This window comes from Mus pahari, chromosome 4 (assembly GCF_900095145.1).
Source record: "Mus pahari chromosome 4, PAHARI_EIJ_v1.1, whole genome shotgun sequence".
NCBI lineage: Eukaryota > Metazoa > Chordata > Mammalia > Rodentia > Muridae > Mus > Mus pahari.
The window spans coordinates 22,417,175-22,428,422 of NC_034593.1; the positions used below are offsets into that span (position 1 = coordinate 22,417,175).

General features: G+C 46.3%; 1 protein-coding gene across 4 annotated transcripts in view; it reads right to left on the minus strand.

Annotated features, from left to right (window-relative positions):
• Fndc3b (fibronectin type III domain containing 3B) overlaps positions 1–11,248 on the minus strand; it is a 290,533-nt gene that overhangs the window by 181,826 nt on the left and 97,459 nt on the right. The gene's annotated exons all lie outside the window — the stretch shown is intronic.

Here is an 11,248-nt window from a genome sequence, read left to right on the forward strand (position 1 = left end):
GGGAGTGGGTGGGTGGGGGAACAGAGGTGGGGGGAGGGGTATGGGAATCTTTCGGGATAGCATTTGAAATGTAAATAAAGAAAATAATAAAAAAAAAAAAANAGTTTTTAAAAAAAAAAAAAAAAAAAAAAAAAAGAACAACAGAGACTTGGGCAACGGGCACACGTGAGAGCTATTAAATGGCTTCCTGAAGATCTAATTAGACACACCATGGCCACTCCCAATTTCTCTCTCTCTCTCACCATCCATTCCTATTTTTCATGATTTTGCTGAGAATTTGATGTGCATGTATGTGCCGTAGATGCATGGCAGGTGCAGGCTGCTACGCGTAGAGGACAACCATGAATGTTGTTCCTCTGGTGCCACTAACCTTGGGGTTTTTTGTTTTTGTTTTTCTTTGAGGGGAGGACTAAAGCTAAGCAAGTAGACTAGACTGGCTGGCCAGCACCTCAGGGATCTCTCTCTCTCTCTCTCTCTCTCTCTCTCTCTCTCTCTCTCTCTCTCTCTCTCTCTCTCTCCTCATTCTATAACTCAGGCTAGCCTGGAACTCGCCCTGAAGACCCAGCTGGCCCAGAACTCAGAGACCCATCTCCTTCTGCTTGTGAGTGTTATCATTAAAGTTTGTGCAAGGACAGTTGGCCCAATGCCTACCTTTCTTACGTGGCTTCTAGTCAGGCCCTCTTGCTTGCAAGGAGCCAGTTTATGAACTGAGTCTTCTCCCCAGCCCTGGAATTTGATTTCTACAAACAGGCTCTGTAGCCAAGGGAGAGCAAGAGGGAAATGGCTGCAGGACAGAGAGAAACCCTGAGCACCCTGCTCAATATGGACATTCTGAGGTCTATCTGTGCAAACCCAGGAAGACTGAAATGAGAGATGTTTTCACAATCAATCTCTCTGTTAGAGGACCTTCACTTCTCTCTCGACCTCACTACCCTCCCCTCTTGACTCACTACATAAGGACTATAGTTATATAGTTAACATTTTCCTAGAAAGCTTCCAATTCCAATCAATTTCTGTTGTTTGTTTGTTTGTTTGTTTGTTTTGGAGGCCTGTGCTGGTCTGAAACTTGGAGACATCCCCCTGCCTCTGCCTCCTGAGTGCTGAGACTGTAGGCATGCTCCAACACACCAAGCAGTGATCATAACTTACAGTACTGATGTCTCTTCCTTTCAAATGTTCCCCTTTCCCTTCAGTGTGTGTGTGTGTGTGTGTGTGTGTGTGTTATGTTGGTGTGTACATATGCACGTGGGGGCCAGAAGCTGACAGCTTATTGTCCCTCAATATCATTTTCCATCTTATTTTTAAGGTAGGGTCTCTCCCTGAACCTGGAGCTCACTGTATCAGCAGGCCTAGCCAGCCAGCAGTCTTCGGGGATGACACCCCGCCCGCCCACCCGCCTGCCCGTCCTGCATTCTTATATGCATGCTACTGGGCGGCCTTTCACAGGCGTACTGAGCCCAGGCCCTCATCCTCACGTTTGCAGAGCAAGCACTCTAACAGCTGCGATGTCTCCCTGACCTCTTCATCTCTGATCTCCCTGCCATGTCACCTGAACGCCTAAAAGCACCTGGATGGTTCTCTCTGGCCTGCCACCACAACACCGCCCCAAAACTGTGCCAGAAAAAGCTACCAAAAAAGCTTTCAGTCTGAGGTGCCACAAAAGCCACCACTATAGAACATGGCCCTGCCCGAGGCAACAGTTTCACCCACAGGATGAAAAAAGGTGGCTCACATCAGTGGTTTCTCAGTACTGTAGCCTGTGGGCCCAGGGTGGTCAAGAGAGGAATGCCACAGGTCACCACAGGAGCAAGAGAAGCAGGTTAACCTCAGGGAGCCCAACCTTCATGCTCAACCTTCTGTGGGCATCATGGTGAGAACAATGGAAGAAACAGTCGGCATTGACTCTCTTAAAGCGGAGGAAACCAAAGAATTGTCACTGGATTTGTTCAAATAACCATGCTGGTACGGATGGCCAGCTGAAACGGAAGGACATAAGAAGTATCTAATTGGTAGCTGCTGCCCTGGGTGGAAAAGGCACACCGGGGCGACCTGAGCCTGCACAGCTTGTGAATCTTCCAAGTGAGCGGCACCTGCAGCTTCAGCTCTGACCGGGCTTCCTTCACCGAGACGTACACCCCACTTGTTATCTTTGCAGTATCCCTGCTGTGTCCAGTCTCCCCACCCCACCCCAATCTCTCTGCACACTGCAGGGGATGTCTGAGAGCTCAGACAGACTCCCCCAGCAAGTGTGTGGCCTGGGAAGGCTACAGCATGCAGGCTAGCTTTCTCCAGCATCTCTCGGGGCAGACGGGGTATCTATCACCCCACCCCAGAAGTTTGGGCCCCTCCCCGGAGCCAAACAAGTCACAGATTCTTGGGGCTGTCTTCACTCCTCTGCAGAGTCTCCCTCCTCCCCCTCCTCCTCCCTCTAAGAAAGGCATCTTTCAAGTCTATCTACAGGGAAACCTGAACAGTTAGGCACTCTCCCTCCGGTTTGCTCCTTCTCCTCCGGCTGGAGACGCCCACCTTCCTGGCTCCCTGCTCAGCACACTGAGGTGCTCTGTTCTGCTCAGTGGCAGGAGGCCACGTCAGCAGGAAGCAGCCTTGGCTGCCAGGTCACATTCAAGGCTGTCTGGAGCAGAGCAGCCCGCAGCCTAAGACAGAGGCCGCCTCTGTGGCTTTTCTCCAGCCTAGAGGAAGGCGGCCTCCGAACATTACAGCGACGAGAGCTTAAGGGAGACACCAAACACCTTGGTTCTGTCTCCCCGCTTCGAAATGTTCCCCAAATAGCTGTAGTTACAGTAATCCCCCCCTCTTTTTTTCCCTCAGAGCACTCACTGTACTACTTCCAAATTTGTATTTGGAAAAGGCTGCCACAAGCCAAATCAAACTTCATCGTGGCTTTCTGGCTCCCGGGCCCGACAGAGGAAATTCTACAAACCCAACCGACCAATCTCAGCAGGCCCCGATAGGCATGAGTCAGGGTGGAAAACTTGACCTCAGGGGCTGACGCAGAACAGTGGTCAGTGCGGGTCTTTCTTCTTTCTTCTGAGCTCGCACAGTAAATACTGTATACAAAGAAGCCATGTCAGATGCCAGGTGACACCTCACAGGACGGATTCATGACAAGCAACAAGCCAGCCACCCTGTTCAGACAAGGACAATTCCGTATTCATGAAGCTGCCTCATTAAAGTCCAAATCGAACCCGTCTGCGGCAACCAATATGCGCTAGACCGGCCAACACAAAGACGAGCGGTGGAAGTCTCTGGAAGCTTTAGAACGGAAAGGACAGATTTTACAAAGAGGCTGGATAAAACATAATAGATACAACCCGTAATACTAGCAAACATGCACACTCACACAGAATGCCCACAAAGTGTAAATGTGGCTACTTGTCAATAGGTATACACTCCTGGACTTATTAAAAAAATAAAAAATAAAAAAATAAAAGAAGCCTCTTGAGTCTTGGGAGGTGACTCAGTGACTCTGATTTTCTGTGCAACCAGGAGGCCCTCAGTTCAGATTCCCTAGCACACACATGGAGTTGAGCTTGGCAGTATTTGTCTAACTCCAGAGCAGGTTGGCAGGGGACACAGGTGGGGACATATTCCTCTGGCTCTCTGCTTTATTTAGTGAGACTCCACCTCAAGAAACAAGGTGGGCGGCAGTAAAGGAAGGCAGTACTGACCACAGAATATGGGCTTCTACATGTGTTCAAAGTGATAATGCCTAAACAAACCAGTCATTTTTCTGCAACTGGGATGTAGAAACAATCCAAAACAATTCCTTTTTTTTTTTTTTTGACAAACACACACATATAAAATGATTATGCAAATACCAAGTTAGAAAAGACACACAGCAGTTTGTGATTTTTGAAGTCTAATTAAATCTAGATGAGAGACTGAAAATCAATTTAGTCTCTTTTCTTGATACCAAAGAATATCTTTCTCTCAGTTTAACATCTTTTGGGGGAAGGGAAGCTTGCTGTAGACAATGGCGGCTCAGTTCAATAGATGGTCTGTTTTTCTTGATGGTTTTGAAATTAAAGTGTTTTAAAATCAGTGGCATAGAGGATTTGCTGAAACAATCATAAAAACCAAACAGGAAAGGCACAAAGGTGTGTCCCATTCCACAACCGAGACCCAGACAGCAAAGACATCAACTCAGGACAAGGAAATGATGGAGACACAAGCTCCTCACCTGAAAACCTAGGACAGAAAGAGCCTTTCTAAAAAAGGTTTTGATCAATGAGAAATAATTTAATTCCATATTTATGAAAAGACACCAAAATTAAATTCACTATTTTTTGAGGTATCATGTAAACTAAATACTAGTGACAACAATATCTTTAAAAATACATGTGAGCAGGCGACAAAATGATAGCTCAGGGGAAGTGGCATGGGCTGAGCAGATGGGAAGAGTGGGACTTGGATCCCATAACCCACATAAAGATACATTTCAAATATAATATACACATATACTAGGTGTGAACTGCATGTAATTTCTCAGACAGTGAGCCTCAAGCATTGGGTACTTTGTCTTGTATTATCTTTTGTATTTGAGAGAGGGAGGAGGAGAGAGAGAGAGAGAGGGAATATATGTATGTGTACATATGTGTACATATGTGGACGCCAAAGGTCAACATCAGGTGTGATTCTTCAGGAGCTATCCTCATTATCTTTTGAGACAAAGTCTCTCACTGTGCAGGAATTCTCCCGATCGGCTAGAATGGCTGGCTGGCTGCCCGTGAGCCCCTGAGATCTGCCTCCTCAGCTCTATCCACAACCTGCTCACTACCCACTACACCCATCTTTTTCACTGTGGGTGATCCAACCTGCAGCTAGAACGGATGTAGCCAGCATAAAGCAGCGATATGGCTGGGCAGTGATTTGTCGTAAGAAACTCGTGAATCTATAAGCCAACTAAAACCTAAACGGTGAAGACAAATGCTCAGTTGCTTTCTTTTTGTTACCAGTCTGGGTTAAATACATTAATAACATTTCAGAGAAATTCACATATTACTGAAAGTAGGATTCTCGAGCAATACTTGAACACCTCACCTTCAAACAGAAAAACCCACCTGAGCTTTTGAAATAGGCCCACATTAGGATTTATTCAGACTGTAGAATTCTTATGAAAATAAAAATTTTAAAAGTGGGAGTAGAAAAACAAATGGGTGGTAGGCAGATTATGTGAAATCAACTGGCTGCCCCCCTCACTGTGTTGTGGGAACTGTCCAGGACCAGGCTGGACAGAACAGAAGCCAGCCCTGTACCAGAAGACCCTGCTCTTCTTGGGAAGCTACAAGGTTTTGTTGGGTTTTCTTATTTAAAAGGAAAGAGAAAAATAACAACTCAACAAAAATCAATTGATTTTTATTGCAGGAGTTCAATTCCAATGAGCTCTGATGTAAATCTGACTTTTAAAAAAAAAAAAGCTGAAAGGTCCACAGTTAGCAAGATTTGTACCAATGAAGGGAAACAGGCTGGCTGCTTCGCTTTCCGGCTGAACCATTTCCTCTACCTCCGTGATACCATTTCCAGAGTTGCTTTTCAGCACTCTGGCTCAAATTCTAAAGACTTTAATTTCCCTCAAAGTCTGTCCTCTGGTTAATTACTTGCCTTCTGACTGCTCTGGGAAGTGCCAAGAAGCAGGTAGAATGTACCTGTTGTTCTTGAGTTATGTCTGAGCTGCAGGCTGGCATTTTCTGTGCCTCTAAAGAATGTTAATTGTAGATACCAGCATGGCAGGTACAAGAAGAAGTCGAGAATGATCCATAAACTCAGCTCAGAAAAGAACTGTAGAACACCCCTGCCTCCCCCTCCCCCTACACACACACACACACACACACACACACACACACACACACACACATATACACATACACATCCTGCAACCCCCACCCTTCACTCACCTGTGTCTGGGAACACTACCTGGAGGTTTGACTATTATAGGCATCTGCTCTGGGAATAAACAATTGGAGCCTGAAACCGGTCTTTATAAGTAGGCTCAAAGTTCTGAATTCCTACAATGGCCCTCTGTCTACAGCCTGTGACCCATGTTACCATGGAGCCCCTCCCATCAATGCGACCCTCACATGCTTCGCCCCTCTCCTTCAGCCAGTGCTCTGGGATGCAGGTCCTGTCTCTTCTGAAATCTGACTCACTTCCTTTCCCCTACTTTTATGTTTGAACCCTTTCCTGTTTCTTTGGGTGATTTTCCATGTCAGACCTCCTCCTCCCGAGTGTCCCCTCTGGGGGTTTTCCTGCATGTGAGCAGCTGACTAAGATACATGCTCGCTTCTTACAGCACTCAGAATGGGTTTCACATCTGTATAAATTTCCTAATGCAGAAATCTCCTAACACTAGGCTTTAAAATATCACCAGGATGCCCTTTCTAATCCTATTTATTCTCATTAAGTGGGAATTGAGGCAGAAAAGAAAAGTAAATCCCCAAAGAGTCAACCAAGAACAAACTGAAGAGATGGCGCCACCATCTTTGGTTTGCCTTTCCAAACCAGGGTCCTGCTTCAAACCTCAGTCACTACAACTAAAGAAGACCAAGGAAAACTTCAGACACACAAAAAGAAAACATTGTGTATTTTCTCATTAGCTCTTCACTATATTTTAAGATTTACTCTTATTTTTATTTCTGTGTGTGTGTGTGTGTGTGTGTGAGAGAGAGAGAGAGAGAGAGAGAGAGAGAGAGAGAGAGAGAGAGAGAGAGAACGAACTCCAGCCACATGGCACATGGGGAGGGGTTCCCATAAGGCAAGAATGTTGGCCTCTCACTGCTGGCACTATAAGCATGTGTATGTGCCAGTAAGTCTGGCTTCTGTATGTCAACCCATATATATAGGAGTTAAGTATTTTATATTTTAAAAAACTTAAGCAAAAACTAAAACACTACAAGCCATGAAATCAAATCTGAGAGACAGCTGGGCAATGTGACTCTGTTTGCTCTTTTGAGTTGCCTGACATGGCAGATCTGTGACATTAAAAGAACTACAAACAGCGGTGTGGCCTTCACAGGTGACATTTTAATCACTGATTAACAAGCATGGCAAGCAAAGGGTTCAGAAGCTGTGTTCCTGTCTCATAATGTTTAAGCACAGCATTTTGAAGTGTTGGGATTAGAATGTTAAAGCATTCATTAAAACCTCACAGTAAGGCAAGTGTGTTTCCTGTGGTGACAGCGGATGAGGGTTAATGCGGAGGGAGGCTTGTCCAGCATCTGCCGGTGACCTGGAGTTTATCCTTCCTTGTTTCTGTTGGCCTACTGTGATTGAGAAGCTTCTTCTTTTCTTTCTCATGTGTATGCACATGTGATGTGTGCACAGATGTGTGCCACACCACTTAAGGAAGTCAGAGGTTGACTCTGGCCGGTTCCTCTGTCACTCTTCACCTCAAGTTTTAGAGACGGTATCTCTCACTGCGCCAGCCCACAAGCTCCAAGGAGCACCTGTCTCCATCACCAAAGTACTGGGATAACAGGTGTGCACCAACAGGCCTAGCATTTCCCTGGGTGCTGGGAATCTCTACATCAGTATCCTTGTTTGTACAGCAAGCACTACCCACTGAGCCATGCCCCCCCACCCCCAGTTGCTCGGAAACTCTTTCTGCTTTCTATGCAGCATCTCCTTTAGTCACACAGCAGTGCTCAGGATAGACAATACCCTAGTTCTAGAGAATGGAAACAGGGGGCAGAGTGTGAACTGATGAACTGTATAGCCTCTAACAGAGACTTCCTGTTAATATTTCTTTTTATTTTTAACTACATGCACATGCATGTGCATACATGTAGGTATATGAGATGAGCATGTCAGATTCCCAGAAGCTGGGGTTATAAACTGTGGACTACCTGACATGGGTCCTGGAAAAGCAGCAAGGACCCTTCACTGCTGAGCCATCTCTCCAGGCCACCATACAAAGGTTTCCTTCGAGAGACTATCTTATGTCTATATGGGTGTGGCATCTGCTAATAATAAGTCTGATGGCCTGCAGCTTAGGCAGGAAATAGGAGATGAGACATCTGGGAAAAGAAGGACTTGTGGGACAGTGCCAGGCATGGGAAGATTCACCCAGGAGGGTGATGAGGTAGACACACGGTACCTGGGCACAGGATGCTCTGAAAGCCTGTGTGGAGATGCCTGCCCAGGCTCTGCGTGACCCTGAACAGCTAGGTCCAAAAACATAGCAACACCCAAGGCTTGGGCCATGAGGAGACTTACTTAGAAGAAGGACAACAGTGAGTGCTTTGTGCTCTGTGTGAGCCTACAGCTGTGTTCCAGAGCCTACAGCTGTGCTCCAGAACCTATAGCTGTGTTCCAGAGCCTATAGCTGTGTTCCAGAGCCTATAGCTGTGTTCCAGAGCCTACAGCTGTGTTCCAGAGCCTACAGCTGTGCTCCAGAGCCTATAGCTGTGTTCCAGAGCCTATAGCTGTGCTCCAGAGCCTATAGCTGTGCTCCAGGGCCTATAGCTGTGCCCCAGGGCCTATAGCTGTGCCCCAGAGCCTATAGCTGTGCTCCAGAGCTTATAGCTGTGCTCCAGAGCCTATAGCTGTGCTCCAGAGCCTACAGCTGTGCTCCAGAGCCTATAGCTATGCTTCCTGCCATTCCCATGAAGCTCCAGCTGAACGACTTCAACAAGTGCCATGATTAGCAAGCCTAGTGGAGAATTGGAGGCTGGAACTTCACTTGCTTTCCACAGTAGGGCAGCAAGTCACTCCCAATAGTAAATCACACAGCTACTTTAAGAATACAATTGACAGTGTTTGCATGACTAGATGCTGCTGCTGATGCTGATAATGATTCTATGTCAATAATCGTGACACTGATAATAGCATTTATAAGGAATTCTTTCACAATCCTATCAGAAAGTTACAATCGCTGGCCCCAGGTTAAAACAATACATCCTGGGTATCTGTCCTGGAAGGGGATAGAACATCTGCTGGGAAAATATCAGGCACTGGCAGAACTCAGCCCTGACAGAGCCACTCTGCCCCATTTGATAAGGCAATGTGCACAACAACCATGCCTCTCCTGTCTCCCAGTCTGTACACTGGACGAGACAATCCGTGTCGCAGTGTCTACCGGCCACGGGAAAAGACTCTGCTAGTGAATTTTCAGCTGCAAGGCAGTAAGCAGCTTGCTCTGCAGGGGAGCTCAGTCAGGTCAGCACATGGGGGACAGATATAACACGAAAGAGCTATGCATCGTTCAGTCCAAGGTTAGAGAAAAGGCCACCTCAAGTATACAATAAACTGTGGAGCATCTCAGGGATGAGGCATACTTCAGCACTCAAGTCCTTCTTCCCTACTTCATGAGAACATACAAATCTAAGAAGGGAGAAGTTCAGAAGAAACTAGGAAGGTAAACACACACACAAACAAAATCATTTGGTGGGAAGCTACCACTGAAGTCCCGTGAGCTACCACTGAAGTCCCGTGAGCTACCACTGAAGTCCCGTGAGCTGTGAAGACACAGCTGAGTGGTAGAGTATTTACCTAGCTCATGTGAGGCATGTCTTGAGACCCAGCATAGTCCAGATTCTCTAAAAGCTAGGTTCCTTTTGGCTTAGAGTCTCCCTGGTGGAATGCAATTCTTACAACAGCTCTGGGTCATTCAGAAAAATGTCAAGGCATGGGGCTAGCCTGGGCAAAATATCTACCTGTTTCAATGCTAAGATTTTCAAACCACAGAATCCCTTCAGCCGATTAGAAATCTCTTACAAAGGCCCAAAGCAACTTCTTGTGTAGAAAAATGAACCCCCATATCCTAACCCTGGATAGAAAGAATCATTTTTAACGGATAGTTCACAAATAATGGAAAACAATCAAATAGTCGATTCCATACTCAACACAATGAGATAAGTAAAAAAATACAGTCAATTCAGACTCTGGTAACTTCACTGTCAAACCGCCTGTCTTAGGGTTTCTCTTCCTGCACAAACCGTCATGACCAAGAAGCAAGTTGGGGAGGAAAGGGTTTATTCAGCTTACACCATGTTGCTGTTCATCACCAAAGGATGCAGGACTGGAACTCAAGCAGGTCAGGAAGCAGGAGCTGATGCAGAGGTCATGGAGTGATGTTACTTACTGGCTTGCTTCCCCTGGCTTGCTCAGCTTGCTTGCTCTCTTATAGAACCAAGACTACCAGCCCAGAGATGGCACCACCCACAAGGGGCCCTCCCCTCTTGATCACTAATTGAGAAAATGCCTTACAGTTGGATCTCATGGAGGCATTTCCCCAACTGAAGCTCCTTTCTCTGTGATAACTCCAGTCTGTGTCAAGTTGACAGAGAACCAGCCAGTACACCACCTAATGGTTTTTTCCCCTGTCCAAATTTGATTTTACTTGGGGCAGGCAAAGTTTGCTTCTGAAGCACTAACGGGGGAGGTGGGGGAGGGGTCTCTCTCCCGGGTTTTAAGTTTGTCAGAGAACAATTTCTTATTAATGTCCAGCTTACATACTCTCCCTCCCGCAGCCTGTGCGCTGTTCACGGCAAGAGGCAGCCTTAGTTCCTTGGAACCTGCCATGGAGTTGTTGAAAAGAGATGGCAGCCACTGCTTCACCTAACAAATACTCTGAAAGAACAAATGCTTTGAAGAAACAGTAGGCTCTGCATGCTGAACCACGGGCTGGGGGAGGGGACAAATGAGGAAATCCAATGTGAATCCCACTCAGTGGTGTCAGAGTCATGGAGTGTCATGTCCACCAACGACACCATTCCCACACTCTCTGCTGGAGGAGAATGACAGAGCTAGGGAGGGCTGAGGAAGAAGACAGAAGCCAAGTCGCTCCCTGTAAGGGACTTTAAGCTTCAGTATCTCTGTGTGGTCATATGGTTACTTCTGTTTCCCTCCGTGGGCTGCTGTCATTTCAAGGTCTTGAGCCACTTAACACAAGTTAGCAGAATAATGTCATTGTGAAAAGAGAACAAAATTATTCTGGACAGAATCATTAGCAATGGAGCGCCTTTAGACGGTGTGTTTAGTGAAATAAGGATGCTTTCTAGGCCATTCAACCTGGTTTTGCTCAAACTGTCATGATAATCGCCTGCTTTTTTTCAGGGCTTAAAACATGAAAAATTCATCATGAAATGAGGGTCACTATAATAGTCTTTCAAAATTTAAAGATGCTTCACTGGGAATGTTGGTCAATGGCAGAGTGCTTGTGTAAAACACTAGGTTAAAGCCTGAATCCCCCAGTGGTTGGGGAGAGGTAAGAGGGAGGGAGGTGGGAGGA